Here is a 17747-nt window from a genome sequence, read left to right as displayed (position 1 = left end):
AGTGATTGAATAGTTCTAGGTGTTTCTAAGCAAAAATCAATAATTAACTGGAAGAGTCTGCCAAGAGATTATGGACAAGGTGTCTGTCGAATGGATAGCCGATGCGTTCAGAGACCCAATGTTGCCCTTCAGGCTGGGGACCTGTTGCACGGGAGCTGGTTCCCCACCTTCCCCTGCGCTGGAGCAGCACACCGAGGACCATCCATCACCGTCGCTCTGCAGCGCATGGAGCATCATCTGACACGGCCACGGTGATGATCAGTAAGTGCAGTTTCCAGGCATAGCCGGCACCAGGGGGTACTCAGGCAGCATTTGGTCAGGTCAACAGCTCACCCCGTGAGTTTCAGTGGTCAGGATTGCATTGCTGGAGCCCCTGGTTCTGCCTATGTTCTCCACAGCCGAATGGCTGGGTTGGAAACATACCAGGCAGCTTGTCCCACCATTCCCATGGAGCATCTAGTGCAGAGCCAGCACCTTTGTGTCTGGTTTTTATCCAGGCTGATAAGACTCTTCTTTCGACAGTCCAAGTGATCTGGCTTCTTGCGGATGAAACAGAACTGTCCAGTCTGGGCACCAGAGAAATTCATAAACCTAAAGCCACAAGGTTTAGCATGCGTCTTTACAAACAGATCGCTTTGCCAGGCTCCAATCTCCAGCTTGTTTAAACCTGATGAATTTGCCATGAATTTCTAAGAATTATTTTTCTTAGAGGAAAATTCATTGAGGAATACATTTGGCAAGACTGTGTTTTTACAATTGCTGTCCCTTTGGGTATGAGCAGACCTGCAGTCTCTACGCCATCGTATCCCTGAGGGTTTTTTTGTACACTTCCATTGCAAATACTTTACAATGTCTACATGAAATATTTCTATGGGTGGGAGAAGTTACAAAGCCTGCCATTCAATTTAAGTATTGATATTTTTCTTTTGCTTGTGTGTCAGTCAATGTCCTGTGTTAGGAAGTAAGATTTGCTTTTTTCAAACTATGTAACAAACTATTTTAAACTATGTAACAGGTGTTTAATAAATTTTAAAGCATTTTACAACAAGTCTCTTGTTTTCAGATGAAATTGAATTTTTGAATATTTCTAATGATCTCATTAATGGCCTTGTCAGGTATCTGTGTTTCCACAAGTAGTTTTACACATCTCTGAACATATAATTTCAGACATTTCACTTTTGTATTGTTTTGTGAAGGCTAATGAGGCTTAACCTGTAAGTGGAAACAATCTGCTTCTAAAGAAACCAAGACTCAGTTTTACTGACAGATCTGAATGCAACAGCAAGACACTGAAAATAATTATTTGCAAGTGTGTCTGAACTTGTGAAATTAAATTTAAAACATGCTCACAACAGTACCAGAAAGGAGTATTACCATGTGAAGGTAAAGCTTCTGTGCTGCGTTTTCCCCCTTCTTTCAGAGTCACCTCTGCTGTGTCACTGTTGTCCTGGCCCTTTATCTCTCCAGGAGAGAGTCAAAAGGCACAAGCAACCTTTCCCAGTGAGATCACCACCTCTTCTCCACTAAGGTCTGCGGTGTCTGCAAGTCTGATGGCTAGTTAGGGACATAAATGAGATTAATTGGTGGTGTCAGTCCGGCAGCTGCTGGACAAGTGACTGTATGATAACTGCCAGAGTCAGCAAGGATAGCAAGAAGTCAGGAGGACCAAAATATTTCCTTGTGTTGAAAAGATGCACTGAAATATTAAAAAGCTTGAGACATAAATCAAAACCATCATGTTGGGTTTTCCTTTGCTGCTTTCCCCTCCTGCTAACCACAAATAGAAAAAAACTGGTATGCTTTTAAGTTACACTACATATTGAAGCTGAAGGTAAAATTAAGCTAAATGTTAAACCTAAAATAAAAAGGAGGTAAAATGAAATGCCCACATTTTGACAGTAATAAGCATAACATCTGATGCAGGATGTCTTCTGTGTCTGGCACCTAATGTGAGTCAGCACAGATCACCCATGGAAAAGTACATATAATTTGCCAATAGCTTACATTCAATGTGGTTAAATTTAAATGTTCATAAAATAACAATTATACTCTAGGAATTGAAAACAATGTTAAAGCTGGTTCCATGTGAAATTGAATCTTTAAGACTTAATATAAATATGAACTTTATATAGAAATAAGGTGTAAGTCTGTTGCCTCATTTCCCCTAACACTAGACACACTTAAAACATAACTACAGGAGGCATCTGGACGAGTATCTTAGTCCAGTCCAGAAGGGCACTGACTCTATGTACAAATACCTTGCACAAGCCTGAAGAGTTACGGGCATTTACTTCTGTTTCATCAACATCCTTTTGTTCAGTCTGTGATGGGACTACAATTTAATCACTGCGATTTGAAGCTACAATATTTGAAAAAGCCTCAGTCTTCCTTCTCTTACTTCTTCACACCATGACGGACTCTGTATTCACAGGCACAAGAAACTCATTCTGCAGCTGCCTTGTGCGTGGGTACTCACCGCCCCCCCGCTTTTATCAGAGACCCTGGATGTGGAATTTGGTGACAAGAATCCACTGCTGTGGAGGGTGTATAAAGTGAAATATCTGGCTCCAGAGTGGTATCTTAAGACAGCATTCCTGTTCCCCAGTCCACTCGCCCACCAGGGATCTGTAAACCCCACAGATGTTCTCTACAAAGCACTGTGCTGTATCAGGGTTTGGCTTTGTTTTCAGCATTTAAAACAATGTCCTAAGGTTTTGTTTGATGGATTCGCACTTCCAAAGGAGGAAGCTCTCCTCCAGTGTCCCACCTGCTCGTCTTTTAACCAGACTCCAGGCTCCTGCAGACATCAAAGGCAAGGCAGCCTTGCACAGAAGGGAGGTGTAGCCCCAGGGTTAAATGATGTTAACTAACTCCTCTGTGTGCTAATCCTCTTCCAGAGTTTTCATCCACTCTGAAGATAACAGATATTTTAAAAAGAAGAAAGGACCAAAAGGAAAACAAACATTCACCATGGTACTTCAATGACCTGTCCAAAAACGTTATGGTGGCCAAAATGTAGACCTGCCATTTCTAGACTTGCCATTCTAGATCCATATGGAAATTCACACACTCAGCCCCTAAAATCTCAAAACTGTCTAAAGTAGAGGAGAACACCTTGTACGGCAGAAGGACCAGGTTTCAACAACCTACAAACATGAAGTGGTGCCAACAATGTGATCCTGCGTCAGCCCTCCTTGCCCTTTGCTGGTGCCCGGGCTCAGCAGAGCCCCCCGCGCTGGTGCTGTGCCTTTGGCGCTGGATGAGGCCGAGGTCCAAAGTGGCTGCAGACACGGCCAAGCAGCAGCGAGCGCCTTGGGCAGCAGGTCACCGCTGGCTGGGTACCGCGCCGGGGCCAGAGCTGTTTAACTGCATTGCTCATGCAAAGCCGGCTCCGAAACCACAGCGTGACACTGCCTGCCTGATGTGGCTCCGTCCCCGGTGGCTGCGGGGTTGTTTTCCACTGTACAAGGCCCTTACTCTGCTGCAGTGACCTACTTTCATATTCTGGTTTGATAAAGTTTAAGGAAAAAAAAAATAAAACACACCAGACAAAACCCCAAGCCCCTCAACAACAAAACCAAGAACAAAGAAACAAGCGACTACTTTTTAACTTGTTCTTTAACATTGTTAAGCTGTTATGGAAAATAAATAAGACTCAAATCCTGTAATTCATTCTTATATACCTGAGGCAATACAATATGCATTTTTGTATGTTGGATTTGTGCTTCAAATAGCTTTGTAATAGTCTTATCCGAAAGATGAATTGTAAAGGCTTCTCTCTTTTTGTCATAAGATACTTCCCTCCATTGTAAACAAAGATTGAAGAAACAGAGATTTTGTTTTAAGATCTACAGCAAATAGGACATATTTGAATGTTTACATTTGAATATTAGAGACTTTAAATAATCTATTTGTGAAAGGCAAATAAATTAAGCCTTCAGAACACTGAGAACACAGTTTTAATCGTGTTTTTTCACAGAAAAAGCATAAACTCTAAAACGTAGGTTGTTAGTTCTATTCTGTGAAATGTCAACACGGTTGCAGAATGAAATGTAACGGCCTGACAAATACTAGGGCATTTAAATAAAAAGTTTAAAATATGTAAAGCACCAGATAAACAGAAGGCTTACGGCACAGCATACTGTAGAGAAGGAAGGATGTGCTAATTGTCTGGATGAGTCCCATAATCACAGGACATGTTCATACCAGGTAACAGAGATGTCTACACCAGCACAGACCTGAGTCAGCAAACCCCGAGTGTGTATAGCACGCATTATTTGGATTATACTGGTTTAGCTACATAGCCCTGAACTAATAATAAACTGTAGACCAAAAGAATAGATGGTTCTTTGAATTCAAAACAATCCTGGCTCCCCAACAACTTGGTTCAACTAATGAGTTATGAATACTGCTATGCCATGGGTCTAATTCCCACATCCTACAGACCAGCAATGTGGAACCTCATCAGTTTTAGTGGCTTTGAGAAAAGAGGAAAATCTGGTCCATAGACCAGTGCAGTGGGAACATTTTCAATCGCAGGACATCTGGATCATCTTTGCATAATAGCATTTCATACTGTCTTACTGCTGACCAGATCAACAGAGGTGCCTTTTTGAATGTAAACGATATAGAATTTACTTCTCCTCCTCAGTATCACTGATGCTGTTTATCAGGCTGCCGGCTGGTTAGCATTTGATGTTAGTTCTTATTGCATCACCAGAGTACCCAATTATATAAAATGAACCTATTGGTAACTGTGCCGTTCCTCCACAGGAATCCTCCATTTTATAGACTGGAAATGGAGACAGAGAAATGCTAAAGCCTTATTCACCGTGCAGACCTCTCTCTGTGAGGTGTACCAGCACAGTCTGCCTAGCATAGCTGCAAACTGATGACACCAACAGTTATCCTAGCCATCATTAATTATTTTAATCAGGGAAATCACATGTTCTGTCAGAAGAACTTCCTGGCGTTGCACTGGCATGCCGTAGTGTTTGACCATCGTGGCCATGTCCTAAAAATCACTTTGTCTCTTCAGATACCGGCAAAGCTTCTCGTTGTTAGAACAAGCCCGAGACATACAAGAATCTGGTGATCCCAAGACCAGAGTTCAAAATTAGGTATTTTATATCCCAGCACACTTAACAAAACCTCCGTGAGTGTATTCATAAGGAAAGATTTCAGGAAACTCAGGACAAAAAAAGTATTCAAAAATCCAAATACTTCTAATATTCTCGGTCATGATAAGAGAAGCAGATGCAAAAACTTGACAAATTCTACCTCAGAGGAATCCATTGAGTTCCAGGAGAAACAATACCCAGCAAAGAGAAAATTTGTTTGATATTATTCTGTGAAGAAAAGGACATTTACAGAGGGATTCATGGGAATTAGAACAGAAATCAAAAAAATAAATAGGATTTAGTGAGGAAGCTCCTACACATAACTTACAAAATGCTCCCCCAGTTTGTCTGTTAGAATCCATTATATGAGGACATATGACAAATTATCTATAATCTGTATAAATACTGTGCCTGGAGCTCTGTTCATGGAGTAGCAACAAGAGGAATTAGATCTCGTACAAGGGAAGCTCCCCAGCCCAGAAATTTGCCATGGAAATAGAAGATAAAAGACAAGGCAGGAGTACACCAAAGCAAGAAAACTAATGTCAGAAGGGTAAGCAAGTGGTCAGAATGCATCAGCACCCTGGCTGCTCTTTAACATATATAAATATTAAAGTAAAAAACATTTTTAAGAGTTTGGGGAGAAGATAAAGAAGTAGATTTGTGCATGAGCAAAGAACTACACGACCAATTTCATGGCTGAATATTTATTAGCTGCACAGGGGAGCTGTAGTCCTCGTGTGATCGTGGCAGGAGTCAGGCTTGGAAAGTTGAATGGGAAAGAATAAATTCAGGTACGTATAAGCTTTTAATAGCACTAGAAATGAATGAAGCTATTTCTGAAACAAATTAAAATAGAAAATCCAGCTAAAAAAAATCATAGAAATAAATGACATGCTCCAAGAAATGGACTAGAAAAGTCAATATCAGCAGGGTTTTTTAGTGGGTAAGACAGCACTTGTCAGGGTTGGAGAAAAACAAGTGATTGTGACAAAATACGATGTGGACAAGACTTATGTGGAGATGTGTGTGAGAAACCTAGAATGGAAACTACACAAACGAAGCCTGAGTATTAGGTAACTTCTGGTTAATGTCTCTTTTTACTGTGGTTCCATATTTGCATTTAATTTATGAATTAATTTCTTTGATAGTGGATGTGCCATTCACCAGCACAGACATTTTACTGAACTTTACCTTGCAAGAAATATCTTCAACTTGAATGTGGCCCGGCATCCTTTCAGTGCATTTCCACTGTTCCCTGAAAGCACTGCGAATTGTTCCACTGATTTCAATAGTCTCCAGATCAGACCCATGGGACTGTAAGATAAATGTATTAAACACTCCAAAACCAACGGTTAAAAAGAGAGTGCAGGAAGATGAATGCATTTGTAACTATTGTTTCCACAGTGCCAATAAAGAATAAATAGGATAACAGATTACTGCTCGAGACAATATATCCTTAAAATACATCGCTTGAAGAGGGCTGCATTTTTCTTAACGACATGGAATATTTCTTCCATTCATACAATGCTTTTCAAGAAAGTATATACATGCTGTGAAGGCCCCAAAAAGAGACACATGCTGGTGCCCTAAACAGCTACTCTTAACATAAATGTGATGCACATAACTTGACAAAATATTGTGCTTGATATGGGGCATATATTAGCACCATTGTTAGCACTTTGATTACTGGCTTTCATTCTCCTTTGCCATTATGTATTTGCATTTAGTAGACAAAATGAGTATTTCTCTACCCCTTCCCCCACGCACTGTGTGCCCAGGGGAGGCAGGGGAAGCAGACCCTGCTTCAGCCAAGTGCCCCCACCACCCCCCTGCAGTCAGGGTTTAGCAAGAGGATGGACAGACCCATTCTTCAAACAAGGTAATTACAGCAATGCTGTCAGAGCTATTTTTCCTCCTTTTTTTTTAAAAAAAAAAACAACCAAAAACAAAACAACAACCAAACACCACTGTTGTGGGATTACACACATTTCTCCAAACCATGATACAAAAAACACTACACTTCATGCTCTTCTGGCGAGCATGTTTTGCTATTTCTTCTACCGCAGTTTTCAAAGAAACAATGTGCTGCAGTTCTGACACAGAGCACTTGTGTTGTGTTAAAGGTGAAAAAAACAATTCGCTGAATGAAAAATCATCAAATCATTCTCTTCAGACTCAACACACGCACACATAATGAATCTTCAGCTGACAGTCTGTCTGAAATGCAAAAATACTCCTCGGTTCTTGTCTTGAATCACCTTATGAGTAGCACTGCAGCACCGTTTCTGCATGCTTTCAAGCACCCTATCTCAATTAAACATCAGGTCTGCACACAAGCTTAATTGCCTTACTAGGAGGTGTAGGAAGCCCTCAGACAGGTCCAGTCTGTTCACAGCTGTGGTAGGAATCAGCCTCAGGTAATTCTATTAAGGGTACAATCAGAGGTAGGAACTGGAAAGAACCCAGTCCTGTTGGAGCCTCTCACACCTAACCTTCCAGCCTGGGCCAAAAGCTCACGAGCACTCGCCCTGCTGCTTTAGCTGATGCTGTTCAACAGGAATCCATGTTTTTCTGTTTTGCACAAAAATCATTAACATCTCAGGAAACTCCAGCAATGGAGTTAGTCTCCAGATCATTAGCATCTTAAGAAACTCCATAGCAGTAATCCATCAAAAGCAAGATTAATATAGGGATACACTTATACATGCTGTTCATAATTTATGCCGCCCTACCATGCCATCCAGGCACTGCTTAAGCAGGTGGCACAGATCTGTCCTCAGCAGCCCCAGAAGGTAAAATTTGGAAATGCAAATGTCAGAAGCGTTGCAACGCGACAGAAGCAGATCCATGAGCTGATCCAGCCTGTGCTATTTTGGATGCTTTATTTTTCATCCGTCTCCAGCCCGGTCGCATGGAGAGGCTGCCATGCTCCAGGGATGATGCCAGCACCGCAGGAGCACACCTGCACAGCAGCCACTGGGCTGTTGATCCAGAGCTGGATGAAAAGTGCCCAATCCCTCGCTGAAATCAGTTCACTTTAGCCAAGCTTTAACTTACTTTGCTTTCTTCCTGTGCCCAGAACCAAGAACTACTTTTTTATTATCATTTTTTTGTAAGGCTTATTCACTCTTGCTCATCAAGTATTTGCAGGGGAAGAGCGGTGCTGCCGATCCGATCAGCCAAGCAGCACAAGGTGACTCAGAGCTGGCAGGTCACAAATAAGTAGCAGAGCACAAACGGTAAGTGCTTATTTAAAATTAGTTCTGGTCAATATAAGAACTTAAAAACATACCCAAGACAATAGTCAGATAGTTTCAAATAATGGGTATATCTGAGAAAATTGTTCTCTGCTAGCAGATATTCTCTGAAGTTACGTTGATCAAATGACTTATGAATTATTCAGCTGTGCTCTTAACCTTAAAAACAAGCAGTATTGATTTTGCTTCATGTACCATATCATGGAATCAAAATATAGGAAAAAAAATACCGTAAGTAAAGTGGCATGGAAACAGTCCATCAGCATGCATTTATCTGTCCTGTAACACAGAGAAAGTGTGGAGAGGTTGCAACTGCAAAGTTAAAGAGTGATTCTGGCTTCGCCGGCAATTGCAAAATGCTATAAAGAGAATCTTTCTTCAGCTACAGAACAGAGCACAAAGTTTGAATAGCAAAAAAAATACATTTTGATTTAGATTCAAAATATAAGTATTCTATTATTATACTGTCACTTTCAAACAAAGCCACTATTTTCGTATATAGCAAAGTTGAGGTTTAAATAGCCAAGGTGAACAATAGCAAAATGAAGTAATTACATTTATGGGATAACAGACGCAGTCTAGAGAAGAATACTAAAACTTGAAAGAGAATTTCCTAGGAAGAGCTGAAAATTTTGTTTCTTTTTTTTAGCACAGAACTACACGGAGACCTGTGGACTTTTCAAGGAGAAGAAACAACAGTATCATAAATAAAACGGTCAAGAAAAATAATAAATACTAAGCGCCTTGTTGTACACAAGTCATTAAGGTTAACAAACACTTAATGAGAAGGTGGGAAAAAAAAATCATAGAAGACATTAATACAAAGGAAATACTGTGATCTAAGGGGGACAAAGCCACCTCCTTTCAGGAGGCTAGCTACAAAATGAGTGTTAAGCCCTTGAAGTAAAACAGCTAGAGATTTCCCAGGGGTTTCTTGGTCCATTAATCTCCCTGTCATTCCTACCCAGCTTTTTCATATCTTCCTTGGACTGGGTGACAACAGAAAGCTTGCAAGGCTCCAAAGTACCATCACTGCAATAACAGATTACAAGGACAAAGCTCAGCACCACCTTGTCCCAATGATATCTGATCAGAAGGGGGTTTTGAGATCCAGTCTTGAAAACTGTACTCCCAAATATCATGAAAGAAAACAATCTTACTTGTAGTTATGCAACTACATTTGACTTAAGAAAGAATCACAAAACCTGTGACAAACACTTGAACTTTTTCGGTTTAGTGGCTTCAAATAGCAAAATTTGGGAATCACCACTCCAAAAGCCTTCCTGTCTCCAGCTAGTAACTCAACTAGAAAACAGAGGTGGGGGCAGGAAATTAATAAAAAGTGCTAAACAATGGTTTCTTTCAAATATTGCCATTGTGTTTCAAATTAATATCTTTGTTAATTCAAAATAAGCCTTGAAAGTCCTGAAGGGAGGACTCCTCACTGCATGACACCCTACCAAAATTTGCTGTCTTCCTCTTATGCTAGTGTGGTTTGTAGATGACTGACGCAGCAGCTGGGTCCTACAGCACATTCACTATATGGAAAAAAACAGTGACCCGTTTGGCAAGATGTTCTTTTCTTACCAGGTCATTGAAAAAACTCTGCCTTTTAAAAGTAAATTGAAAATTAATCTGCAATGAAGCCAAATGAGTGGATATTACAGAAGCCTTTGGCTATGGCCAGGGTTTATTAGGAGATAGTTCATAACAAAATATTATACAGGGTTTAAAAATAAACTGTATGGTGATGTGTGGAGTTGTTGCATCCATGGAGAGGAACATCTCTGCTTACAGAGAGCCTTCAATGAATTATTAATATGGAGAAGGACTGAGTACTTTTGTCCTCTCTCCCCTTTCCCTGCTTGAGTAAAAATCTATCCTGTGTGGGGAAAAAAAAAATGAAAACAACAACAAAAATCAATATATATATTTCTTCTTTCAAATCACAGTTGGCAAATTAGATCCACATTTATTTGAGAGAAATTGCTTTAGTGAGAAGCATCTCTATCAAATGAGATTTCAAATATCTTGTGTTTCAAAGTTTTTCATGGTTACTTATATAATACATTTACTATATAGGAAGACTTATCCTCTGCACTATATTTGTTGACATAATCTAGAGGTATCTTAGTAGCATATTTCACATTTTGAAAGATATTTTGACTATCTTTCTATCTATCTTTCTTGACTATTGTGCTTATTTGGTGCAATCTGGGGACTTCAGATGTTGTATTTGACATGTAAACAGCTATGACTGATGACCAACCTTTCAAATAAGATACAAAAAAAAAAAATTACATTTCCCATAGGCTTTGCTGGTGGACGGTGGGATATGAGAAACTTTCACCAACTCACTGATACTTGAGAAGATGCAGGCACCTCAGTTTACAAAGACGGGGAAACTCCTAGAAAAAGACTTATGCTTTTACCTGTTGAGTGCAATGGCCTCATATATAAAACACTTGGTGCTGTCCTGCAGCCTAGAGATGCTTGGAAAGCGGTGGAGTGACACAGCAGAGAAGCAGCAGAAATAAGCAGGCCAAAATCATACTTATATCACCTCTGATGGGATCTCTCAGCACACAGCTATTGAATTTCACAGGCATGGATGAGGAATTTAAGATTAAGTATCATTTTGAATATATTGTCCTGTGATGTGAGATCAGTTCAGCAGGTACAGGACTATGCAGCTATTGCATTTTATAGGTTTACATCTTAGAAACGCTTCCTTTCTTTTCCTTTTGTTAATCGGGTAGGAAGGCACCATGCAGGACAGCCTAAGGGAAGAGTTAGATCTGCACATCTAGTGGCAGAGTAGTCACAGCAACAAATTGCAGTGCTTTAAACGAGCCCTACAAACTTGAAATGCAGCCGGAAGATGAGCCTAGCAACATATTCAATCAAAACATTCTTCCTTTCTCCCCATTGCCACGAAGGGGCAAAGCTGAGCAAAAGGCTTTGGTGGTGGCATGCCATCTCCATCTCCAGTGCACCTCTGCTTACTAGGGTTGAGCATCTGCACCGCCACTGGAGTGCAACCCCAGGCTCTGGTAGTTTGGATTTAATGTGCAGGACGAGAGGGAGAAGAAGGCTCAGACAATTTTGTAGTTTGTTCGGTTGTTCTGATATTGTACCTGCTCATGCATTTCCCAGGTGTTCATCTGGTAGGTAACTGTCATCAGCCCCCTGGTCTATCCCCACAGCGCAGGCTCAGTGTGAGGAATTTATTCAGAGAGAATTAAGGCTTACTCACTACCAGTACGCTGTCATAGCCAGCTTACTGGGGAGAGCAGGGAAGGTCAGTTATAGCTACATCATTACCTATCAGCAAGTTGGCGTCCTGTGTCCATAAAGACCTGTCGATGAAGGCAGGGACTGAATTTCCTCGTCTCATGTATAAAATGAAAGCATTAGGTTTCATTTTAATATCAAGGGAATAGAAGAGTTGATATCCTTTAATGAAGAAACTCTCCACTGATGTCTTAGCCCGCAATGCACGTTTGCTGAAAGCCAATCAATGTCACATTGGGCTTTATTAAAATGATTTCACATCATTTGGAGGGAAGGAAGATAAGCCAGTGAAAGGCTGGCAATCTAGCTGTGCTGTCTTCTATGGGATGTATTAGGAGCAACTTCTCGAACCACCAAGTAATGTTTTAGAGCTTCCAGGATTATATTACTTCTCCTTGCCAGTCACAAGTACAGGAAAAAATGGAGCACCAGTAAACAGAAATCATGGGGATTTATAGGGACATGCAATATTAACATATAAACAGGGAATGAAGGACTATATAGTAACAGAACGGTATTTCAGAAAATGTTTTTAGATATTTCAACAATATCCCTGAAGTATTATTTACTACTATCCCTCAAGCATGCTGCTTACCTTTTCTAATATCCCCTCCTCTTTCTTTTTTCCTCTTCTGGGCTGTTTCTTAATATAGGGTTTGACTAAAAAGCTACATGTCCTCTTCCTATTCATTACACCATTTTCTTTTTACCTAGGTATTATATTTCAAACCTTTTGGGAAAAAATGTTTTCAGCTTATCCTGCAGTTACTATAAGTGAGAAGATGTCTACAAATAATGACAAGCTTTGTAATATGTGTTAATAGAAAAATCTGACCTTTCCTGAAATCTACAAACAGAAAGAGTTGTAGTCAAGGCATCCTGGTTTGGATAACCAATTTTGGAGCATGGTGAAAATAACCTGCATAATTTCAAATACACACTAGTGTCAAACAAAAAACCTTAATATTTCTTTTTATTTTTTTTCTTTCTCAATTTTAGTCATCAAATCTTAATAGAAAAAGTAGAATTTTCAAAAGCACTTACCTTCGGTTATTTTCAACATTCCTGAACTTAGGGTCAGCTGTTTAAGTACTTTCCAGCAGAAGGGCTCTAGAAGGAATGCAGACATACTGTCAGTGGGTTTTCAAGGTCCTCTAAAAGTACCCTGTAAATGTCCAAGGAATAACAGGTCCTTGGTTGAAAATTACAGGTCTAATTCTTTTCTCTGCTACAACAAATCTTTTTGGAAACAAAGCGTTGGTAGTTTTTAAGACTAAAGAGTATTTAACACAAATGTTTCACTGATTATTAAATATGCTAATTTAGTGGCTTCCTTATTAATATGGACTTACTAGCACAGTAAGGAATGTAACTTCAAAATGTTTTTGATAACCACTGCCAGCACATAAATGTATCAGTAGCATAAAACCAACCATAAAGAATACCAAAAAAGTCTTATCCAGTCCGTAAATAGAACAAACGAAGTTACTCTACTTGATTACTTAACTCCAATTGACAGCGGTCATCTCGCGATTGAATTTGCCGTTACAAGACCTCTTTCTTGAATTCATCTATAAAGCAATACTAATTGCTTTTTGAGGAGCAAATAGGACATTCAAACTTGAACTTAATGAAAATAAAGGACATGGGAGCTGGAGTGCAAGCTCAAGGTCAACATATATTAACAATCAGAAAGCCGAAACAAATTCCTGAGAAATGAGATCTGTAATAACTTTCAACTGGCAAACCAATTATGAAATTAGGACAGCTTGCCAAAGAAAGATGGCAATTATAATGCCTTCGGAAAATTTTAAATTTTACTATTTTACTATTATATTTTCTCCATCAAGAAAAAAATATATCCATGGAATTGCAAATCCATGACCATTAAGTGTGCAAAAAGACAGCAGGACTAAATTATTTTTCTTTCCAGATTGTCAGAAGTATAAAAAAGGAATGTTATCTTTCTCTAAAACATGAATTATACTTAAGTGGAAATGAACACAATTTTAAATTTATGGTGCACCAATATTTGAACAGAATTGCTTCTGATTCAAAATGTTGCTATTTGGAGCTGTGCGTTCCTCCACCTCATTTAAAATCATTTTGTCTCTGGAGTATGAATTACTTTCCTTTCCCTCTGATAGGTGGAATGGGGGTTCCTGGCAAAAAAAAATTAAAAAAAATCATCTATTCAACAGCAGCAGAATTTGTCAAAGCATGATCTATGGCTTACTATCCCTCTAACAAAATCGGTTTATAGAAAGTTGATGTGGTTTTTCATTTACTGAGGTACTGCTATATTTAATAACATCCCAACATGTGTTACTGATCTCTGTATTGTAACAATTCTTACAATTCAGTCCGTCACAAGGACATAATATACATTTACCGACATTTTCCACAAGGGCAAGGCCACGCACACACATAGATTAAGTAAATGAAACATAAGGGGAGCATCCTATATGGTTCTATAGCACTCAAATCTGAGACATATTGAAAGAACAAAAGCATATATTTACTGAGCAAATGTAATTATTTAAATCACATTTAATTGCGGTTACATTTATACTATGAATCTGAATTTAAATTCAGATTTAGACTTTTAAGGCAAAAATAAATCTGAAATCTCTTACTGATTGTATCCTGACTCTTCTGGATACAGTCATGCAACTGAGAAGTGAATTTGCCCAGCTGAAGACAATTCCCCACGCAGTTTGATGTGAAAGTTTTAAAGGGTCCCCACTTTGAACAAACTGAGACTAAATATGATGAGAGTCTGGGAATCAAAAATTTTCGGTGAAGGACAGACACCTGTATTATCTAGGGGGGGGGGGGGAACAAACACAGACAAAGCTAGGGAGGGAGAAGGAAGAAAAAAAAAGTATGCAGCAGATCTGCTTCAACTGACAAAGGCAAGGCCCTCTTCCAGGCTGCTCAGCAAGGCAGAATGGAGTTTCTGAAAGCAAAGCAGTAAGGTATGTCACATAGCCAGGATGCGTCCCCAGGAGAAATAAGACCGGAATTTTCCACAAGGGCAAGGCCAAGCACACAAATAGATTAAGCAAATGAAACATAAGGGGAGCATCCTTTTAGGTCCAGTTTAGTTGGTGAAGATGGAACAGCCCTGTAAAATCACTACTGTATCTTCCTAAGGACATGCATGTTGGACTCCTAATAATCCTTATCCATCCTGTGCCTCAGAGGTTGTGCAATGCACACTTGGGTGCCCAGGAGGGACTTTGGCTCACCCCAAGGCAGGGGGAGGCAAGAAGATGCCTGGGCGGTATGGACATCCTTGGAGCACCTTCTGCTTCCTCTCCTGTGAGAGCTTCTTGCTTGTGGGCTGCATCATTTCTTGTGTTCCTACTCCCTCTGGAGTGCTACAGCCCTCTCCTGGGCTGTGCAGCCAGTGTGTACAACTGGCCCAGTACTGACAGGGACCGAGAAAGCCGGGAAGCAGCGGTGGTTCAAAGCCACCCTCCACCCTCCCCGTACTTTCATGGGTGCATGAATATGGAATAATTGTTATTAAAAAAAACCTCAGAATTTCACAGGTCAGCTTGGCAGATGTTTCTTGTTCTTGTAAACAATTTTTGAGGTGTGTGCTGCATGTGAAGAGCTGTAAATTCCTCTGCTGTGAATCAATGCCTATCAGGTATAAAAAGATATATTGTTACAGGATAATATCTCTCCTTTCTTCTGTTTCTTCAATACTGTCAAAACAAATGCTTTGCTTGAAAATAATTCTTGCAATATTTTGGATTCCCACTTGTTTGACAAATATAAGCAAGTCAAAATTAAAGGGATTTGTCATCACAGAACCAACTGCAAAAATTAAACGTGAGCCACATCCGACAGGAGTGCCTTGTGTGCCGAAGAATCATTTCCTAGGTGGAGAAAAATTGCCCATCTGGGGATGCTGCAGGTGACACTCAGACATAAGAGCTCAGATTGGGTGCAATAACAGAATCCCTGCTAAGTGTGAAAACATTTCTTGTCGCCTGTAGAAGTTAAGCGGAATCGCTATGGGGAAGCTGTGTTGCTGGGGCTACCTGTCCCCGTGTGAGCCGAGGTCCCTCCCACCCCACTTCATGTCCCTCCCACCCCGCTTCACGTCCCTCCCCCCCCCCCCCCACTTCACGTGGCCAGTCTCCCAGAGGCAGTCCCAAGCCCGCTGCCCCTCTGGCACGGTGCTGGCAGTGGGGATTCACAGGGTCTGCTGCTGCCACTGCCTTCCCCCCCGCATAGGTGTTTAAAGGCAGAACCAACAGGTTCCCCTGTACCGGAACTTCTTCAAAGAGAGATTTATTTCGAAATCAAAATGCAACCTAAGAGTCTAGTCTAGTGCATTAAACAACAGCCTCCCATAAGGGGAGATTGCTGGTGTTTCATCGTTAATAAATTCATTGGGGGGACGACGATGACACCAAAACGCAAAACCCAACCAACCAACCAAGGAAAATGGATGCACAAGTCTCACAGTTCAGAAGAAGATTTAAGCGTGAGTGATAACACAGAATCAAAGCAGGATCCATAAGTGAGCAGAAAAACAGACACCTGCACAACAAATTATGTTGCTGTAAAAAGTCTCAAATATTAAGAGGCCTGCCGAATGATTAAAAACAGTCATTTGGTGCAAAAGCAAGCTGCAGCCTAAAGAAAATGCTTAACCAAATGTATCTACACAGGGTCATTTTTTAAATGGTATTAAAATAGACAAATCATAACACAAAAGAAAGTCTGTAATTGTAGCAGATGATTACTGACTGCACTAATTAAGTGGCTTTAATTGACTCTATCGAAGTCAAGAGACAATTCATATGTATATTGCTGCAAGACTCAGTAATCATAATTTCTGCAAAGTAACTTTTAAATGAGTTACCCTGCAGCTTTTATTATCTAGATAGCTGTTTTCCATCCATGATTTGCAGATCCCCAGGGGCCATGGATTACTACTGAGGCGCTGAAGGTAACTAAGAAAAGCATGTTTACTGTCAGTACACTTTCTGTACAATCTTTGAGGGATCCCAAAATTGAGAAAGATAAAGAAGAGAAAGAGGGCAGAGGGAATACATTTTTCTGGTTTATTACTTTATTACTACTGCCTAAGTTGCTGAGCACTTTCAAAATATGGAAAGATTTCTTCTTTCTTTCCCCTGAAGAATTCCTGCTTTGCTGCCCTTCTTAAATGAAGGGAGAGAATATTAAAAATTAATTTTAGTGCACAAACCCAAAACATTTGCACGTGCGCAACCACTGCTTCTAAAAAAATAGTTTCTGCTCCTTGTAACTTTATCTAATCTTATTATTGAAAGTAGGCAACTTCAACTAAAACTTGTTTTTTAGAGAGCCTGAACAATGCACCCCCATCAAAAAATAAATTAACCCATGGCATTTGGCAACACTTGTAATAACTGAAGACACAGTCCTATAGCAGGTTACATCAAGGCCTCTTGTTTCATGTTTTCTCATTTAGCCCCATAACTCCTTCGTTTAACCTTGGACTCTGACAAGAGCAATTAGTCCCTCTTCTTCCCGTGAAATCACTTTATGGATTTGCAGCCTGTTGCTTTAGTGTCATCCCTTTCCTCCAAATTGAGTATGTTCAGCTTTCCTGCAGTCTGACATTATAAACCTTTCACTCTTTTATTTGCACTCGTCCCAACTCTACTATTTATCTTTCTTTTTAGAAATATCGTGCTCGAAAGCTTAATGTAGCATTTTAAATGTTTCCTTCCCAGCTCAAAATTGAAAGGACTATATTTTTTCATTTATAGCTAGTTTTTTACAGGGGATCAAAACCTCAAAAAATGGAGAACTGATCTAAAGATGTATAAAAAGCCTTTGTACTAGGGCAACTACTTTAAGACTATTTTAACTCAAATGTATGAAAGAGCTTTACTAAAAGCATGCATATATGAGGAGCTCGGCCGTTTCTGAATCTTTGAACGTTTACCATGACTACCTTAGAATTTTTTAAACATATTTAGTTCTATTTATTTTTCATGCAGTCTCCCCTAAAAAAAAAAAAAAAAAAAGAAAAAAAAAGGTTGTATACCATAGCTATAAT

Source organism: Falco biarmicus, chromosome 13 (genome assembly GCF_023638135.1).
Source record: "Falco biarmicus isolate bFalBia1 chromosome 13, bFalBia1.pri, whole genome shotgun sequence".
In the NCBI taxonomy this organism is placed as follows: Eukaryota; Metazoa; Chordata; class Aves; order Falconiformes; family Falconidae; genus Falco; species Falco biarmicus.
The sequence above is the reverse complement of the archived record's forward strand: the minus strand, read 5'-3'. Positions refer to the sequence as shown.